The 18,588-nt window shown below is 37.7% G+C and overlaps 1 long non-coding RNA gene across 1 annotated transcript in view; it reads right to left on the bottom strand.

Moving 5' to 3' along the window:
- Positions 1–683: 683 nt before the first annotated feature.
- LOC144339543 (uncharacterized) overlaps positions 684–18,588 on the bottom strand; it is a 52,475-nt gene continuing 34,570 nt past the window's right edge. The window contains exon 3 of the long non-coding RNA XR_013414582.1: positions 684–4,246. This is a non-coding gene — a long non-coding RNA (uncharacterized LOC144339543). The remainder of the gene's footprint in view (positions 4,247–18,588) is intronic.

Raw genomic sequence — 18,588 nt, 5'->3', positions numbered from 1 at the left:
ACTATCAGGTCTTGCTCATTTGTTGTAAGTTAGTAGAATTTTTTTGTGTTAAAAATTTGCATTTAGAAGGCATTACCTGGCTACCATGTGGAGAACGGATTGGAAGGGAGCAAGAATACATTAAGGGAGACTCTGAGGAGTGATCAGTAATCTTGGTGAAAGATGATGGAAGTCTAGAGGAGAGTGATAGCAGGAGAATTGAAAGGAGTGGAAAGGAGTGCAGGCCCTCGAGATATAAATATAAATATGCAACAACAAACTGCTTATGAATTCAATAACACTTTTACATGTTCGTGTTTATTATATCAGCATTCATACACATTTGAAAAATATTAAAATGCTTTGTGGTGGTTTGGGTCGCTACCAAGATGGGATTAAACACAAGGATTTTATTAGGGGCAACAGCCCCCAAGGAAAGGAAATAGAGAGAGGGTGGGGCAGCCTGGGAGAGCCATGACATCCCCGTGCAAGTTTGACCTGTAGTGAGGGGTTTAGGGAGATTGGGTGGCAGCATCCTAGCATGCAGGGTAGGCATTGAGGGGTCCTTGGACCAAAGGTCCACAAAGGAGGCCTATCTCCCAGGAATGGGCCTGCCCTAGTACCCCCACTGTGCTCAGCTCCATGCACAGACGGTGTATTAGTCCGTTCTCACCCTGTTGTAAAGAACTACCTGACACTGGGTAATTTTGTCAAGAAAAGAGGTTTAATCGACTCACAGTTCCACAGGTTTAACAGAAAGCATGAATGTGAAACTTCAGGAGACTTACAATCATGGTGGAAGGCAAGGGGGAAGCAAGCACTATCTTCACATGGCAGCAGGAGAGAGAGAGCATGCGAAGAGGGCAGTGCCACACATTTTTAAACTGTCACATCTCATGAGAACTCACTCACTGTCACGAGAATAACAAGGGGGAACACCGTCCCCATGATTCAGTCACTTTCCATCAGGCCTCTCCTCTGACATGCGGGGATTACAATTTGACATGAGATTTGGGTGGGGACACAGAACCAAACTGTATCAGATGGGTTTCAAAGAACAGTAACTGGGGCCCTCAGTATATCACACTTCTTGTAGGAGGCAGTCTTACATTCTCAAGGCCAGCACACGCTTTTTTTTTTTTTTTTTTTTTTTTTAAGACAGGGTCTTACTCTGTCACCCAGGCTGGAGTACAGTGGTGCGATCTCGGCTCACTTCAACCTCTGCCTTCTGGGTTCAAGCGATTCTCCTGCCTCAGCCTCCCTAGTAGCTGGGACTACAGGCACCTGTCACTGTGCCTGGCTAATTTTTGTATTTTTAGTAGAGACAGGGTTTCACCATGTTGGCCAGGCTGGTCTCAAACTCCTGACCTCAGGTGATCCACACACTTCAGCGCCCCAAAGTGCTGGGATCACAGGCGTGAGCCACCTTGCCCAGTCCACTGTAAACTTCCATATTTGCATTCTATTTACTCAGGCTACAGCTTGACCCTGAGGATTTCCTGCAATAACTCTGAGGTTTCTCATCACTTGCAACAACTCAGAGACTCACAAAGAGCTGGGAGATTCTGAAGCAGAATGGGTATATCCCATTGTCTCTCACATCTGTCTTTTCCTGCTTTTTATGTACCTGATATTTCTACACATTCTTCTCTGCTATAAATCTTCTCACATCCAGCATATCAAATTCACGATTCACAAACAATTCCTCTTTGTGTGAAAATGGAAGCCGTTTTTCTGATTTTCCATTCCCTGACTTCTTTTCTCTTCCCCGTCACCCTATCCTAACTCCACTTTTCTGTCTTGCCAGTTTCCAGCCTGTTATAACCCCTCATGAATGAACTTTTTCCTCTCCTCTCAGCTCTTTTCCTTTCCTCTCCCCCTTTCTCTGGCTCTAGATTTTTGGATAAAGTTAAACTTTTCCACAAAATATTAAAGCTGTGTAACTTCTGCTGGCCTTCCTGGTGCTCTGTAGGCACTCCTTGTTGATAACCTATGGCACGCTCCTCAACAACAGCCTGCATTCGCTGCACTGTCCTTAGAAAACTCAAAAAAAAAAAACCCTTCGATTCTGTCTCAGAAGATGGTGTTGTTTCCTACTGTCTAGCCATAGAACAAGAGGTACTTATATTCTCAGGATCTCAGTTTCCTCATCCTTAAAATGGGCAAATTCAAGTTCAAGGACCGTGATGGGGATTAAATGGGCTCTGGGTGCACAATTATCATGGCAGCCTGTGCATATCATTTAGTAAATGTTAATCATTATTACATCTATTAATAAATTAAATTACAGTATTATTATCCTCTTCTAAATCAAACATCAATAAGCCACACATTGTTTAGCAGGCTTTTGGGTTGACATGGCATATTTTGATGATAAAGAAACAAATCTCTTTGTCAATGTGGCTAGTTTGCTTTGCAAGATGAAGCCTCAAAATGTTATCTCATTCTATTATGTCTCTAAGGCTGAGATAGTTGATAAATCACACCCAAACTCAGAAACAAATAATAACCTCATACACATTTTTTCTTTTCAAAAAGTGTTGCTAAAATGCAATGTTCCTGGTCTTTACATTCATGTGGTATGAATAGCAGGAGAGTCTAGTCAGATATTTTACTCTAAGTTCTTTATTTTATGCTTGCATGTTACTTATTTTATTTTATTAATTAATTAATTAATTTATTTATTTATTTATTTTGGAGAGACAGTCTCACTCTGCCTCGGCCTTCCAGGCATGAGCCACCACGCCCAGCCATATTACTTATTTTAGTTTTGTAAAAAACAAACTTCCTTATTCAGTGTTGGAAACCACAACCATTAAGCTGATTACTACATCAGTTTTTCTGGTACTGCACTAGTCCTACAGTAAAAATTAGCTTTTTGTCTTATACCTCAGGACCCCCCGTTAAAACCAGACTTTCCTTATTTAGTTTTATGCACCTCTACTTCTCTCAGGCAAGTTTGTTCTACCCTTACAGATTTCTCATTGTCACAAAGAAACAGCAAACATCTACAGGAGAAGGGAAAACGTTGGTAAAGTCATTTGATAAAGCATTGATCCTTCTCAACTGCTTCCATGTTTTGAGTTTGTACTTTGTATCTGGGCTCACAGGTTCAGTTCCGTTCTGGGTCTTGACTCTGAGTCAGAAGTGACACATGCTTCTATTTATTGACACCTCTATTCTACCCATTAGTATTAGTTTCCCAGGGCTGCCATGGCAAAGTATCACAGACACTAGGTGGCTCAAATAACAGAAATTCATCTCACAGTTTTGAAGGCCAGAAGACAGATCAAGGTGCTGCAGGGTTGATGTCTTTTAAGAGCCCTCTCTTTGGCTTGTAGATGGCTGTTTTCTCCCTCTGCCTTCTCATAATTTTCCTTCCGTGTGGTGTTTGTGCCTTCACCTCATCTTCCTGTAAGTACACCAGTCATGTTGCATTAGGATTTTAAAATCCTAATAATAACCCCATTTTTAAAAGATCCTTTGTCCAGAGTTAGTCACATTCTGAGGTACTGGGAGTTAAGGCTTTTACAGATAAAAATTGGGGAGCACAATTCAGTCCATAACATAATTTTGGAGAAAACCTGGAGGAAATGTTCTTCTGTTAAAAATTAATAGTTGCTGTCTATCAGATAGGGCATCCAGGCAAGTCACTCAAAGTGCGTATTTGAATGGAGAATCTTTTTTCACAATGAATTGTGACAAAAGTTTAATGAGACACTTTGATAAAAGTATATAAAGGTTTGTTTTGAAGGCAGCAGGACAGTAAAAATAACAGACAATTTGGATCTCAAAAGGAATGCAACAATGCCTGGGATGGAAAAATAAACTAAATGAATGTTTTATTTGCTAACATAAACATCTTTTCTCTGCTATTTCAATGCTTAGAAAATAAGATAATGACCTGTTTGTGCTGAAGAGATAATATAGTCTAAATTTCAACCAGGGAAGGACTTGTGCAGAAATGCAGGTACTGACAAACAGATGGTAAAGAGAGCTCTGTTCTGCAATCGGTATCCTCAGGAACTGAAGAAGAATCCAGATTCGTTTCAAATCTCCTCACATCCTTTCAGCTGTGGGGCAGCCTTCTTCTGATTGCTTAAAAGGAATCAACCCTAACAAGACATCTGAATATGAAGTTTAATGTCTGCCTCTTCCAGAAATATATTTTGGTATCTCTTTTTGACTGGCGTACTTTCATCTTTGCATCTCTCACTTAGTTGAATACCACACAGTTCTCCTGCAGATTGTTATTGAAACATAAAACCTAAAAGAAAAAAGAACCTTAGAGACTTAGGCCAGTCCTCTCCTTGATTTAAAATTACATACAAGTTTTAGAAAATTAGCTGGAACTCTTTCAACACACATTTACCAGGAGATTTGCATTACAATTCAACCCTTTCTAGATGATCTTGGTCATATTACCCTTTATAAACCTAAAAAGCCCCTTTACCACTCACCATAAAATGGAGATGTATTGCATTTTATGGAAAACAGGTAGGATTTGCATACTGCACAATGTATTTATGTGGGGATGCAGCATTCCCAGAAGATAATTATCATTTAAACAAATAGGGCATGGAATTCTTGCAATGTTTCTGTAAAAATACTTTCTTTGTTCAAAACTATGTTTGATTACTGATTAACATTGCATATAGAGCATCTCTATCCAACAGAACTTTCTGTGATGATGGATATGTTCTATAAAATCTGTACTATCCATACATAATATACAAATTCATATTATACAAATTCAGAGAAGTGAGCCAACCTTGAACATCTGACTCATTCATTCATTCATCAAACACTTACTGAGAGCCTGATTTGGCTTAGGTAATGTGGGTAGGCTCTGGAAATACAATGGTGAATAAGACACAGCCCCTACCCTCAAGGAACATGTGAGCTAAGAGGAACATGTACAGACAATTAGAATACTAGAGAATGTCTGTAAGCTTTACAGTGGTGGTTACGGGGTCCTAAGGAAAAGTACAGAGACACCCAACCCAGCGAGGGGAGAAGGATCCAGGGTTCAAGAGTTGGAACACGCTATGTACTTCAATTAATTTTTCACCGCAAATGTGGCCTCATCCCCATTTTGCAAATGAAAAAACTTAGTCTCAAAAGCTACAGTGATTTACCCAAGTCCACATGAAATCTACTCAACCAGGTAACTTTAGCGGCAAAAACCATGTGATTGCTACTGCTGTCCCGAAATACCAATGAACTTTTCTTTGAAGAAGCTTTTCCAAATTGTCCATCTTCTGCTTGTTGTTATAAAGATAAGGAAAAGATTTTCAAGTAAGATAAGAGTGTGAGGCAACTCCTGCAGTATACTATATTAACAAATGATTTGTTAGTTAATTGTACATGAAAAGGCATCTTACTTAGAGTTTATTAGATTTTATGTTTGTCATTATTCCATCAAAAATAATAGATATTATTAACTTGGTTAGAAAGCAGTACTTCAACTTAGCCAATTTCTATTCATAGAATAATTTCTGGAAAGTTGAAGGTACCCAGTTTTTCTATATTTCCTCATGAGAATACTTCCAATGACATTACATCTTCATTTCTGGTCATAGTTCCTAAATCAGATGAATTTTACAATTTTTCCATGTGTTGTCTAAATCTCCTACATTTAGAGAAACTATAAACAATCCATCCATCATATAACTCACTAAATGAGACTGAACACTTTGTCAGGATGATTTTTTTTTAAGAAGTAAGGGAAATGTTCAATTTATCAAGACATTTTCCAGGAAAGCATATTTTCTCATCAAGCTGGGCATGTGTGCTGTCTATCATAATATGTCACCAAAAATTTTGCAAATGAACTGAATCCGTATCAAACATCTTTGGTTGTGGATTGACCAGAAGTCTAATGCAGAATGGAAAATACTCTGAAAAACTTGCTGAATGAAAATTTTAATCTCCATCCTCCATTCTCCCTTCCATCTCTCTTTTTTTTTTTTTTTTTGTAAAAATCATGCTGAGATTCAATAGTAACTACATGTAAAAGAATTTGCTTTCTCTCATGTAGTACTTGCGTAAATTCCTAATATTCAGGACATGACACTTGAGGACAAATGTGCTTTGATTCCACCGAACCTGCTTTCCTTTTATACTTGCACTTCTGAGAAGTGAGTTTGTGGGACTCCATTCTTGAGTTTTGCAAATCTATATAATGAAAGAATTGATCAAAACAGATTATTCTTCAATGAGTTCTTAGAAACATAGAGCTATTTTGTAAGAATCTAAAGTTAAACAGAAGCCACAGATAGTGAAGACAGTCTCTGAATGGCAGAATTCAAGTTTCTAAGACAGGAAGGTGGGAAGAGAGGGGATGGAAAAAGAACAAACATTTTTATTTTTGGCACCTATAATGTCAGAAAAGGAAGAGGAAAGGTAGATTAAGTTTGTAACAGTTTCATCATCTGTGGGGCCATAAACTCAGTATTACGGTTATGTAAGAATGCTAGCCATTTATGATGACCTCTCATGGTTCAGTATGGTGGTGGGTTCAGCTAGAAGGTTCTCACCGGGGGTTGCTCATGCAGTTGTAGTCAAAGTGTTGGCATCTGAAAGCTCAGCTGGGCTGGGTGTTCCAGAGGGATCCCTCACATTGCTGGCATTTGGCTGGGAGCTTAGGTGGGGCTATTAATTTGAGCACAACATGAGCTTGGGCTTCCCTCAGCATGGTGGCTGCATTTACACAAATAGTTTCACAAGAGCAAGTAAGAGACCCAAGTGGAAGCTGCAAAGGTTCCTATCACTTAGCCCTGCAAATGCATCATATCACTTCCACCACTTTCTATTAGTCAAGTAAGTCATTAAGTTGAGACCAGATTCAGAGGGAACCTGATGGGGAATGGAAGAATACATTGCAGAGGAGCATGTGTGAAGGCTGATCTTACATCCATCTTTGGAAAATTCAATTTGTTATAGTCTGGACATACATTTCACATATCTCTTACATGCAAAATGTAATTACTTTGAAAGTCTTATCAGTTCCAAATCCAGATCTTGTCATGAGATCAAGTCCCAAGTGGTTAGGTCTGGGTGTGGTTCCTCAAGCACAACTCCTTGGGGACAGTTCTTTATCTCCTCCTCTGCCGTGTTGCCTCAGCAACCTCTCTGAGGGTGGCACAATGGATAGGGAGAAAGGTGAAGGGGGCCAGAATGTTTGCCTGTAGTACTTGTCCTAAGAATATTTTGTACTCCCTGGGCCTGGTAGATGTTTGATCCTGTCCCTTTTTCTGAGGGCACTTTTGTGAAGTCCTTACCCTTTCCTACCGAGCCCCTCTGACTGTGGTTCTTGTTTCTGGGAGGTCCACCCTTCACTGACTCACTCTGTTGGTATCACACTGCCCTCCTAGCCAGTCTTTCTGAGTAAAAATAACAAGTTGTTTCTGGCTTAGTTTAATAAATGACACAGTTTATTTAATCTCTTCTTAGTTCACCCACATGATTTAGACAAAATGATAGAGAGGCTTATTTATTTATGGACAAAGAGAAGTGTAACCAGCTATTTTCCTCCCCATTTTCCTACCTCTGGTCCTGGGTGAAATGGTTTTCACTGTAGGAACATGTTTTTCTCCCTGGAGGAGCATGCATTTTACTGGGCATCCAGGAAGTGGCTCAACCCTACAGGGCCTCACATTTCTTAACTCTCAAAGAGGTAAAAGAGTAAATTCTAGAAGACGGGTTTCAAAGTGTTTTCCAAGAAGAAATAAATGTCATGTTAGCTCTATTGGCTCTGGTGCATGAATTTTTACACACTTCCACTCTTCTACTGTTTCGCTAGTTCCAAAACTAAGTGATGATGACCAAAACTAAGTCTTCATTGATCTCTACCCTCAACACTGTATTATTATATTAATGAGGCTGGGCTCATTCCTCATTGTCTTATTTCTTCTCCAGGTCCAGGCAGCTGACTGAGGTCCAATTATTATAGACTCAACTACTTTATTTAATGAAAGTAATTTAATAAATCAGACAAAGTGGAATTTTAAGCCAAAAACACTAAGTCAGATAAAGACAACTAATTTATATTAATAAAATAAGCAATCTCTCAAGAAGATAAAACAGGGATGAACATTTAAATACTGATTAACAGCATAAAATACACAAAACGAAGAAATGAATAGAAGTAAAAGGAAAAATAGAAAAAAAAATACGCACACAGTAGGAGACACTCCCGTCAGAGGTTGACATTTCAAGTGATAAAATAATAAAAATCATGTAAGGCATTTTGAAAACAGTTAGTTCAACTGATTTAACAGCCATAAAAATAGAATTTGGATGTCTTGCTCTTTGGCGCCACTCTGCTTAAGTCATGCTGTTCCCTCGGTCTAGAAAGCCCTTTCCTGCCGTCTCCATTTACTTATTTTTAAGTCCACCTTCTTTTTTTTTTTTTTTTTTTTTTAATTTATTTATTATTATTATACTTTAAGTTGTAGGGTACATGTGCATAACGTGCAGGTTTGTTACATATGTATACTTGTGCCATGTTGGTGTGCTGCACCCATCAACTCGTCATTTACATCAGGTATAACTCCCAATGCAATCCCTCCCCCCTCCCCCCTCCCCATGATAGGCCCCGGTGTGTGATGTTCCCCTTCCTGAGTCCAAGTGATCTCATTGTTCAGTTCCCACCTATGAGTGAGAACATGCGGTGTTTGGTTTTCTGTTCTTGTGATAGTTTGCTAAGAATGATGGTTTCCAGCTGCATCCATGTCCCTACAAAGGACACAAACTCATCCTTTTTGATGGCTGCATAGTATTCCATGGTGTATATGTGCCACATTTTCTTAATCCAGTCTGTCACTGATGGACATTTGGGTTGATTCCAAGTCTTTGCTATTGTGAATAGTGCTGCAATAAACATACGTGTGCATGTGTCAAATGTTAGACCTAATACCATAAAAATCCTAGAGGAAAACCTAGGTAGTACCATTCAGGACATAGGCATGGGCAAAGACTTCATGTCTAAAACACCAAAAGCAACGGCAGCAAAAGCCAAAATTGACAAATGGGATCTCATTAAACTAAAAAGCTTCTGCACAGCAAAAGAAACTACCATCAGAGTGAACAGGCAACCTACAGAATGGGAAAAAATTTTTGCAATCTACTCGTCTGACAAAGGGCTAATATCCAGAACCTACAAAGAACTCAAACAAATTTACAAGAAAAAAACAAACAACCCCATCAAAAAGTGGGCAAAGGATATGAACAGACATTTCTCAAAAGAAGACATTCATACAGCCAACAGACACATGAAAAAATGCTCATCATCACTGGCCATCAGAGAAATGCAAATCAAAACCACAGTGAGATACCATCTCACACCAGTTAGAATGGCGATCATTAAAAAGTCAGGAAACAACAGGTGCTGGAGAGGATGTGGAGAAATAGGAACACTTTTACACTGTTGGTGGGATTGTAAACTAGTTCAACCATTATGGAAAACAGTATGGTGATTCCTCAAGGATCTAGAACTAGATGTACCATATGACCCAGCCATCCCATTACTGGGTATATACCCAAAGGATTATAAATTAAGTCCATCTTCAAATGCTGGTTTCTCAGGGATGCCTTCTCCCCAGTAAGATTAAGCACAGCATCTTACATATCCCTGTGTCCTGGACTTATTTTATTGTGCTTTCTAGTGTCTCTGGTTATTTCCTAGTCTGGTTTCTCGTAGATCATGAGGGCAACAGTCATCTTCCCATCTTTGCATCCCCAATATTCAGCACATTGCATGGTGGCTGTGGGTCTCTCTCTTTCATCAATGGAGGTGAAGCCTATTTTGGAAAAACTAGAGTATGCTCAGTAGCTAGACCATTGAGCCAATAGCAGGCCCATCTATATTAAGATGATTTAGTTCCTTCTCAAAACAGCCAAATTACCTGAAGGGCTCTATTATTTCCCATAGAAGGAAATGGCATTCGAGAGAAAAATCAAAAGCAATCAAGTGTAGAAAGTAATGGGTTCAAGATAGTTAAATATTGGAATTGTCAAGGAAAAGATAAATTATCGGCCCAGCAACAAAGCAAAGCATTTTCCTCTTCCTGACTATAACACAGCATCCAGACAAGCTACTCAGCCGGCCTCTACCTCACATGCCAATGTGGTTTGAGGTGTGCCCACCCACACCCACTTCCCAGGAGCTGTGTTGTGGCAACTGAGAACTAGCTGAGCTCAGCTGCACTGCTGCACCCGAGGAAATGGAGCAGAGAGGCCTGGTGGTGCATGTGTTGGGCTTATATCCTGCCCTTTCACAAGAGCAGCCTGAAGCCAAAATGTGGGTGGCGAGTGGTCTTCTGAAGACTTTCTAATCTCATTTAGCACCTTGGTTTTGGAAGGGTTTCTGAGAGGCAACTTGTCACTGTGACTAGGAGGGAAGATTTATCTGCTTACGTTGGTCCGTGTCTAATTCTGCCTCCCAACATAGGAACTCTCTGTTAACTCGATCTCCTTATTTTGTCATAGTGGTGACAGATGGGAATTTTTATGAATAGTTTTACCAAGAAACAGATACAAAATAAAATAAAAACAAACAAGGGAAGCATGATAGTGAGAAGCAACTGAATGTATTTTAATCATTGGTTCATTTAAGAAATATTCTTGGAGGGCCTACTTGTGATAAACTCTTCTTAGGGTTGTCTGTGAAAACTTTTCAGAAAGGTAACATCAGAGATGGCTCGTAGATGACCACCAGCCGAAGGAGGAAGGGGGTCACATAGCAGGTTTTCTAGGCAGAGAGTACAGCGTGTACAAGAATGCATGAAAGAGCATGGTGTGCTTCATGAAATGGTAAGGAATTTGATGTTTTGGTATAGACAAAATGAAAGAAGTTGGTGAGGGAAACGGATTGAAGAATCAGGTCCCAACCAAATCCCAAATCCCATTTTTGGGATGAGTTTGGCTTTATGATTTTCTATTCTTCTTTAACTGAGATACAGACTCCCATGGGGAGCACAAAATGTTATATGCAAGCCACAAAATACTCATGACTTCCCTGTAGAATTCTCGGGTACATTTGAGTATTTGGGGGATCTCTAAAAGTTTGATCACATACATACACAAGAAAAATAATCAGACTAGGATCTTCTCCGTGTTAACCAACCTTTCTTAGAAAAGTCCAAATTAGGCCGGGTGTGGTGGCTCACGCCTGTAGTCTCAGCACTTTGGGAGGCCCAGGTGGGCGGATTGCTTAAAGTCAGGAGTTCGAGACCAGCTTAGGCCACTTGGTAAATCCTTATCTCTACACAAAATACAATAATTAGCTAAGCATGGTGGTGCATGTCTACAGTCCCAGATACTCAGGAGGCTATGGTGAGAGGATCACTTGAGACCAGGAGGTAGACGCTACTGTGAACCATGATTGAACCACAGCACTCCAGACTGAGTGACAGAGCAAGACCCTGTCTCAAAAGAAAAAAAAATCTAGATTATATGCAGTAGTAATTAAAAAAATTTGTTACTCTTGTGTTATTGGTGTGGAGGGGAATATGACATAGAGTAATTTAAGTTAATACAAAAAGTTTACCCTAGCTTTGAGTACAAATTATGCAAACATTGCTAGTTTGTGTGGCTGGAAATTGTCCAAGAAAAAAATGAGCAAGCTGGTGTATTTGATTTCTTAGTGATTCTATGCCTTTATTTTAAAAAACACAGTTTTAAAATTTTTTATAAGCAATGATTTATTTTATAAGTAAGATTTTCACCTTGCAATTCAATGTCTGTTTATTAGTTTGGGTCACATTGCCTTTAAAAATCCATTCATCTTCCTGCCACATTTTATTTTAAGCCTAGACAAAGATTGGTGGTTAAAAAGAGAAGTTTGAAACATTAGGTTGAAGCCAATGAAAATAAACACAACGAAAGAAATTCAGAACAATCTGAAATCATTAAGGGTTGTGACAGACATGGCACAGTCTCTGAGGTTGCCTCCGGTGAACCCGACCATGAAGTAAATGATAGGTCTCCCCTCAAACCCAAACAGTGAAGCAGAAACAGTCCATCTAAAAGGCGGAAAAGAGATCTATATTCTTATCCGAAAACATGGATTTACTTCCTGGGAAATTCAAGGAAACTAAAACGTGATTCTTGTGTGAGAAAGCCCTGAGCAATAATTGCATTAACCAATCACTCCTGAGATGACACTTAAAAATCAGTCATGTATAAACCAGTTCAATCCTGGAGCCACATAGTCTGATTTTCACAGCAAAAAGGTAATTTTTTAATTACCTTAAATATATTTAAAAATAATAGATTTCATATATTATATTTAATAATTTAATTGGTCACTCAACGGACCATTGAAGAGGGAGTCCATTCTTTTTTATGTTTTCACTTTTTATTAGGGTCAGAACATTTAACATGAGATCTGCCTTCTTAATGAATTTTTATTAAGCACAATACAGTATTATTTTTAACTTTAGATACAATATTGGTTAGCAGATCTCTAGAATTCTTTATTTTGTATAACTGAAACTCTGTAGCTGTTGTAAAGCAACTCCTTGTTTTTCTCTTTTCCAGCTCCTGGCAACCACCATTCTACTTTCTGTTTCTACGAGTTTGACTATTTTAGATACCTTAAGAAAGTGGAATCATGCAGTATTTGTTCTTCTGTGGCTAAGATATTTCACTTAACATAATGTCTTCCAGATTCATCCATCTTGTCACCTATGGCAAGATTTCCTTCTTTTTTAAGGCCAAATAAGATTTCATCACATATTCCACAATTGGTTTATCCATTCATCATTGATGGACATTTAGATTATTTTCACATGTTGGCTATTGTGAATAATGCTACAATGAACGTGATGATGCAGATATCTCTTTGAAATCCTGTTTTTATTTCCTTCGGATGTATACTCAGAAGTGAGATAGGTGGATCCTGTGGCAATAATATTTTTCATTTTTTGATGAACCATTTTCCTTATTCAGGTCTTTATTCAGGTCCTTTGCTCATTTTTAATTAGGTCATTATGGGTTTTTTTTTTTGTATTGATTTGTAGGAGTTTCTTACAATATTTTTGATATTAGTCAATCATCAGATATATGACTTGCAAATATTTTCTCCCATTCTGTAGGTTGTCCTTCATTCTGTTGGTTGTTTCCTTTGTTGTGCAGAAGCTTTTTAGTTTGATGTAGTTTCACTTGTTTAATTTTGATTTAGTTGCTTGTGCTTTTGGTGTCATATTCAAGAAATCATTGCCAAGCCCAATGTCATGAAGATTTTGACCTATGTTTTCTTCTAAGAGTTTTACAGTTCCAGGTCCTGTGTTTAAATCTATTTTGAGTTGATTTTTATATATAGTGCAAGATAATGGTTCTATTTCATTCTTTTGCATGGGGATATCTAGTTTTTGCAATACTGTTTATTGAAATGATTGTCCTTTCCCCATTGTGTAGTTTTTCACCCTTGTCAAAGATCAATTGACCATTGATGCATGGGTATATTTCTAGGCTCTATATTCTGTTCTATTTGGTCTACATGTCTGTTTTTATGCCAGTAACATACTGTTTTAATTACTATAACTTTGAAATAGCCACACAGGCTTTGAAATAGCCACGCAGTGGCTTATGCCTGTAACCCCAGCACTTTGGGAGGCCGAGTGAGGCAGATCACGAGGTCAGGAGATCGAAACTATCCTGGCCAACATGGTGAAACCCTGTCCCTACTAAAAACACAAAAATTAGCTGGGCGTGGTGGAGCGTGCCTGTAATCCCAGCTACTCAGGAGGCTGAGGCAGGAGAATCACTTGAACCAGGTAGTCGGAGGTTGCAGTGAGCCGAGATTGCGCTGCTGCACTCCAGCCTGGCAAGAGAGTGAGACTCCGTCTCAAAAATATAAAAAAGAAAAAAGAAATAGCCACACAGTAATAGTGGGGGACTTCACTACCCCCACTGACAGTGTTAGACAGACCATCAAGGCAGAAAATTGACAAATTCTGAACTTAAATTCAATACTTGAACAATAGAGCCTAATAGACATCTACAGAACACTCCATCCATCAACCACAGAATACATTCTTCTTACCTGCACATGAAACATATTCCACGATCAACCACATGCTTGGCTATAAAGCAAGTCTCAATAAATTTTTAAAAAATGAAACTATACCAACCATACTTTCAGACTACAGTGGAATTGCAATAGAAATCAATACCAAGAAGACCTTCCAAACCATATAATTACATGGAAATTCAACAATTCGCTCCTGAATGACTTTTGGGTAAATAATGAAATTAAAGCAAACATAAAAAAATTATTTGAAATAAATAAAAACAGAGACACAACATAACAAAACCTCCAGTATGGCAAAAACAGTGTTCTGAGGAAAGTTTATAGCACTTAACACCTACCTCAAAATGTTAGAAAGATATCAAATTAACAATGTAACATCATACCTGGAAGAATAAACTAACCCCAAAGTTAGCAGAAGAAAAGAAATAACTAAAATCAGAGCAGAATTGGACAAAATTGAGACTCAAAAATCCATACACAGAATCAATGAAACCAAAAGTTTGTTCTTTGAAAGGATAAATACATTCAATAGACTGCTAGCTAGATTAAAAAGAAAAAGAGAGAAGATCCAAATAAGCACAATCAGAAATGACAAAGGTGATATTACAGTGGATCCCACAGAAATACAAAAGATCTTCAGAGGCTATTACGAGTGCCTCTATGCATACAAACTAGAAAATCAAGAGAACATGGATAAATTCCTGAAAACTCACAACCTCCCAAGATTAAATCAGGAAGAAACTGAAACATGGAACAGACGAATGCTGAATTCCAAAATTGAATCAATAGAAAACAAAAACCCTTACCAACCGAAAAAAGCCCCAGACTAGATGCATTCAAAGCCAAATTCTACCAGCTGTACAAAGAAGAGCTGATACAAATTCTACTGAAATTATTCCAAAAAAAACTGAGGAAGGACCGTTTCCTAATTCATTCTATGAAGCCAACATTCCCCTGATACCAAAACCTGGCAAAGACACATGAAAAAAGAAACTATAGGCCAATATTTCTGATGAATGCAGACACAAAAATCACCAAAGAATACTAGCAAACCAAATCTAGTTGCACATCAAAAAGTTAATTCACCATGATCAAGTAGGCTTCATTCCTGAGATGCAAGGTTGGTTCAATATATGCACATCAATAAATGTGATTCACGACATAAATACAATTAAAAACAAAAGCCATATGATCATCTCAACAGACCCAGAACAAGCTTTTGACAAAATCCAACATCCCTTCATGTTAAAAACCCTCAAGAAACTAGGCACTGAAGGAACATGCCTCAAAATATTAAGATCCATCTGTGACAAACCCACAGCCAGCATCACACTGAATGGGCAAAAACTAGAAGCATGAACACAGGACACCTTTTATGTATTTGTGTCTTCTTCAATTTATTTCATTTACTGTTTTCATTTTCAAGTTTTTAGTGTAAAGACCTTTTACCTCATTTAAATGTATTTCTAAATATTTTATGTTTTTGTGATGCTATTATAAATGGGATTTTTCCTTGATTTCCTTTTCAGCTATGTTGGTGTAAGAAATGGAGCTAATTTTCATATGTTGACTTTGTATTGTGCAACTTCACTGAATTTGCTAATTAGTTCTAATAGTTGTTTTGTGTGTGGAGTCTTTAGAGCCTTCTATATATAAGATCATGTCATCTGCCAACAGAGATAATTTTACTTTTTACTTTTTCCTACTTTACTTTTTCCAAATTTTACTTTTTCCTGATTTGCATGCCTTGTATTTCTTTTTCTTGTTTGATTGCTCTTGCTAGTACTTTCAGAACTATGTAGAATAAAAGTAATGATAGCAGGAATCCTTGCCTCGTACTCAGCAGGAATCCTTGCCTTCTACCCAGTCTTAGAGGAAAAGCTTTCAGTTTTTTCCTCACTGACTATAATGTTAGCTGTGGGCTTTTCATAAACTGCCTTTCTTGTGTTGACAAAATTTCTTTCTGTACCTATTCAGTTGAGAGGGGTTTTTTATTATTATTTTAAATACATGCTGAACTTTTTCAAGTGATTTTTCTGCATCTATTGCGAGGATCATGTGGTTTTTATTTTTCATTCTTAACCTAATTTTACACCTCGAGGAATCAGAAAAACAAGAGCAAACTAAACCGAAAGTTTGTAGAAGGAAAAAATACATATTACGGTAGAAATAATGAAATAGAGAAGAAAAAACTATTTAAAAAATCAACAAAACACCAGGTGCGGTGGCTCAAGCCTGTAATCCCAGCACTTTGGGAGGCCGAGATGGGTGGATCACGAGGTCAGGAGATCGAGACCATCCTGGCTAACATGGTGAAACCTCATCTCTACTAAAAAAAAAAAAAATACAAAAAACTAGCCAGGTGAGGTGGCGGGCGCCTGTAGTCCCAGCTACTCGGGAGGCTGAGGCAGGACAATGGCATGAACCCAGGAGGCGGAGCTTGCAGTGAGCTGAGATCCGGCCACTCCACTCCAGCCTGGGCGATATAGCGAGACTCTGCCTCAAAAAAAAAAAAAAAAAAACTACTAATACTTCTTTTTTTGGAAAAAATACACAAAATCAACAAACTCTTAGCTAGATGAAGAAAAAAATTATGGATGAATCAAATAAATAAAATGAGAAATAAAAAGGGAGTATCGCAATTGATACATCAGAAATTAAAAAAGATCATAAGGGACTACTATAAAAAATTAAATGCAAACAAATTAGATAACCTAGAAGAAATGGATACCTTCCTAGAACCATATAGCCTATCAAGACAGAATCAAGAAGAAATGAAAAGCCTGAACAGAACAAGAATAAATAGAAAGTTGAAGTAGTAATAAAAAAAACCTTCCAACAAAGGAAAGCTCAGGGCCAGGTAGATTCATGGCTGAATTCTATCAAATATTCAAATAATAATTGGTGATAATTATTTTTTAAATTCTTTCAGAAAAATAGAAGTAGAGGTAATACTTTCAAACTGTTTTATGAGACTGCTTCACCCTCATACAAAAGCCAAATGAGGACACAAGAAAAAAAGAAAACTACAGACCAATATCCCTAATGAAGATAGATGTAAAAATCCCTAACAAAATACTAGCAAACTGAATCCAACAGCATATCAACAACATGCAGATTGGGAAAAACAGTTGCAAACAATGCATCCAACAAAGGACTAATTCCAGAATTCACAAGGATCTCAAACAACTGAAATATATATATATAATATATATATATAGAGAGAGAGAGAGATACCCCCATTAAAAGTGTGCAAAGCACATGAACAGACATACAAATACAAAGGAAGACATACAAATGACCAACAAGTATATGAAAAAATGCTCGATACCACTAATCATTAGAGAAATGGAAATTAAAACTGCAAGGAGATACCATCTTACAGTAGCCAGAACAGCCATTATTAAAGAGTCAAGAAACAACTGATATTGGAGAGAATGTAGAGAAAAGGGAATATTTATACACTGCTGGTGGGAATGCAAATTAGTAAAACCTCTATGGAAAGCAGGATGAAGATTTCTCAGAGGATTAAAAACAGATCTACCATTCAATCCAGCAATTCCTCTTCTTGGTATACACCAAAATGAAAAGAAATGATTACATAAAAATGATAACTGCACCTATATGTTTATCAGCACTATTCATAATAGCAAAGATACAGAATCAATCTATGTGTCCAGCAATGAATGATGGGATAAATAATATGTGAGATATATGTGTGTGTGTGTATATATGTGTGTGTGTGCATGTATGTATATCACATGAAATACCACACAACCATAACAAAGAATGAAATAATGTGTTTTGCTGCAATATGGATAGAACTAGAGGCTGCTGTCTTAAGCAAAATAACTCAGAAAGTCAAATACCACATGTTCCTACTTATAAGTGGGAGGTAAATTATGTGCACACATTGACATAGAGAGTAGAATAATAGATTTTGGCGACTCAGAAGGGTGGGAGGGAGAGGGATGAGAAATTACTTAATGGGTACAATGTACACCATTCAGGTGATGTCTACACTAAAAGCCCAAACTTCACCATTATGCAATATATCCATGTGACAAAACAACATTCATACCCTCAGATTCATTTTTAAAATAAAAGAAATGATGTGGGGGATTTACTATCAAAACAGAGTAAATTTTAAAAAGTAAAAAATACTGCTTTGCAGAATTCTACGTAAATACATTTGAAAACATACATATGAGGGATACACTCCTAGGATAATACAATTCTCCAGAATTGATTCTTCTAAAAGAAGAAAGCTTGAACAAAACAACTTTCTCAGACAAAATACTAGAGAAATTATTTTTAAAAAACCTACAAATATGCATCAGGACCAGGTAGTTTCACAGAGGAAAGCGTGCCAACTTTTCAAAGACCAGATAATCTCAGTTCTGTTGAAATTCTTGCTAGGCATAAAATAAAGGTGAAAAACTTCCCTACTTCTTTTATAAAGTAAGTGTAATTTTGATATCTATATTTTATACTTTATAAAGAATAGTAGGCTGAGTGCAATGGCTCATGTCTATAATCCCAGCATTTTGGGAGGTCAAGGTAGGAGGATC

This window comes from Macaca mulatta, chromosome 2 (genome assembly GCF_049350105.2).
Source record: "Macaca mulatta isolate MMU2019108-1 chromosome 2, T2T-MMU8v2.0, whole genome shotgun sequence".
NCBI classification, from domain to species: Eukaryota; Metazoa; Chordata; class Mammalia; order Primates; family Cercopithecidae; genus Macaca; species Macaca mulatta.
This window is presented reverse-complemented; position numbering and strand designations above follow the sequence as displayed.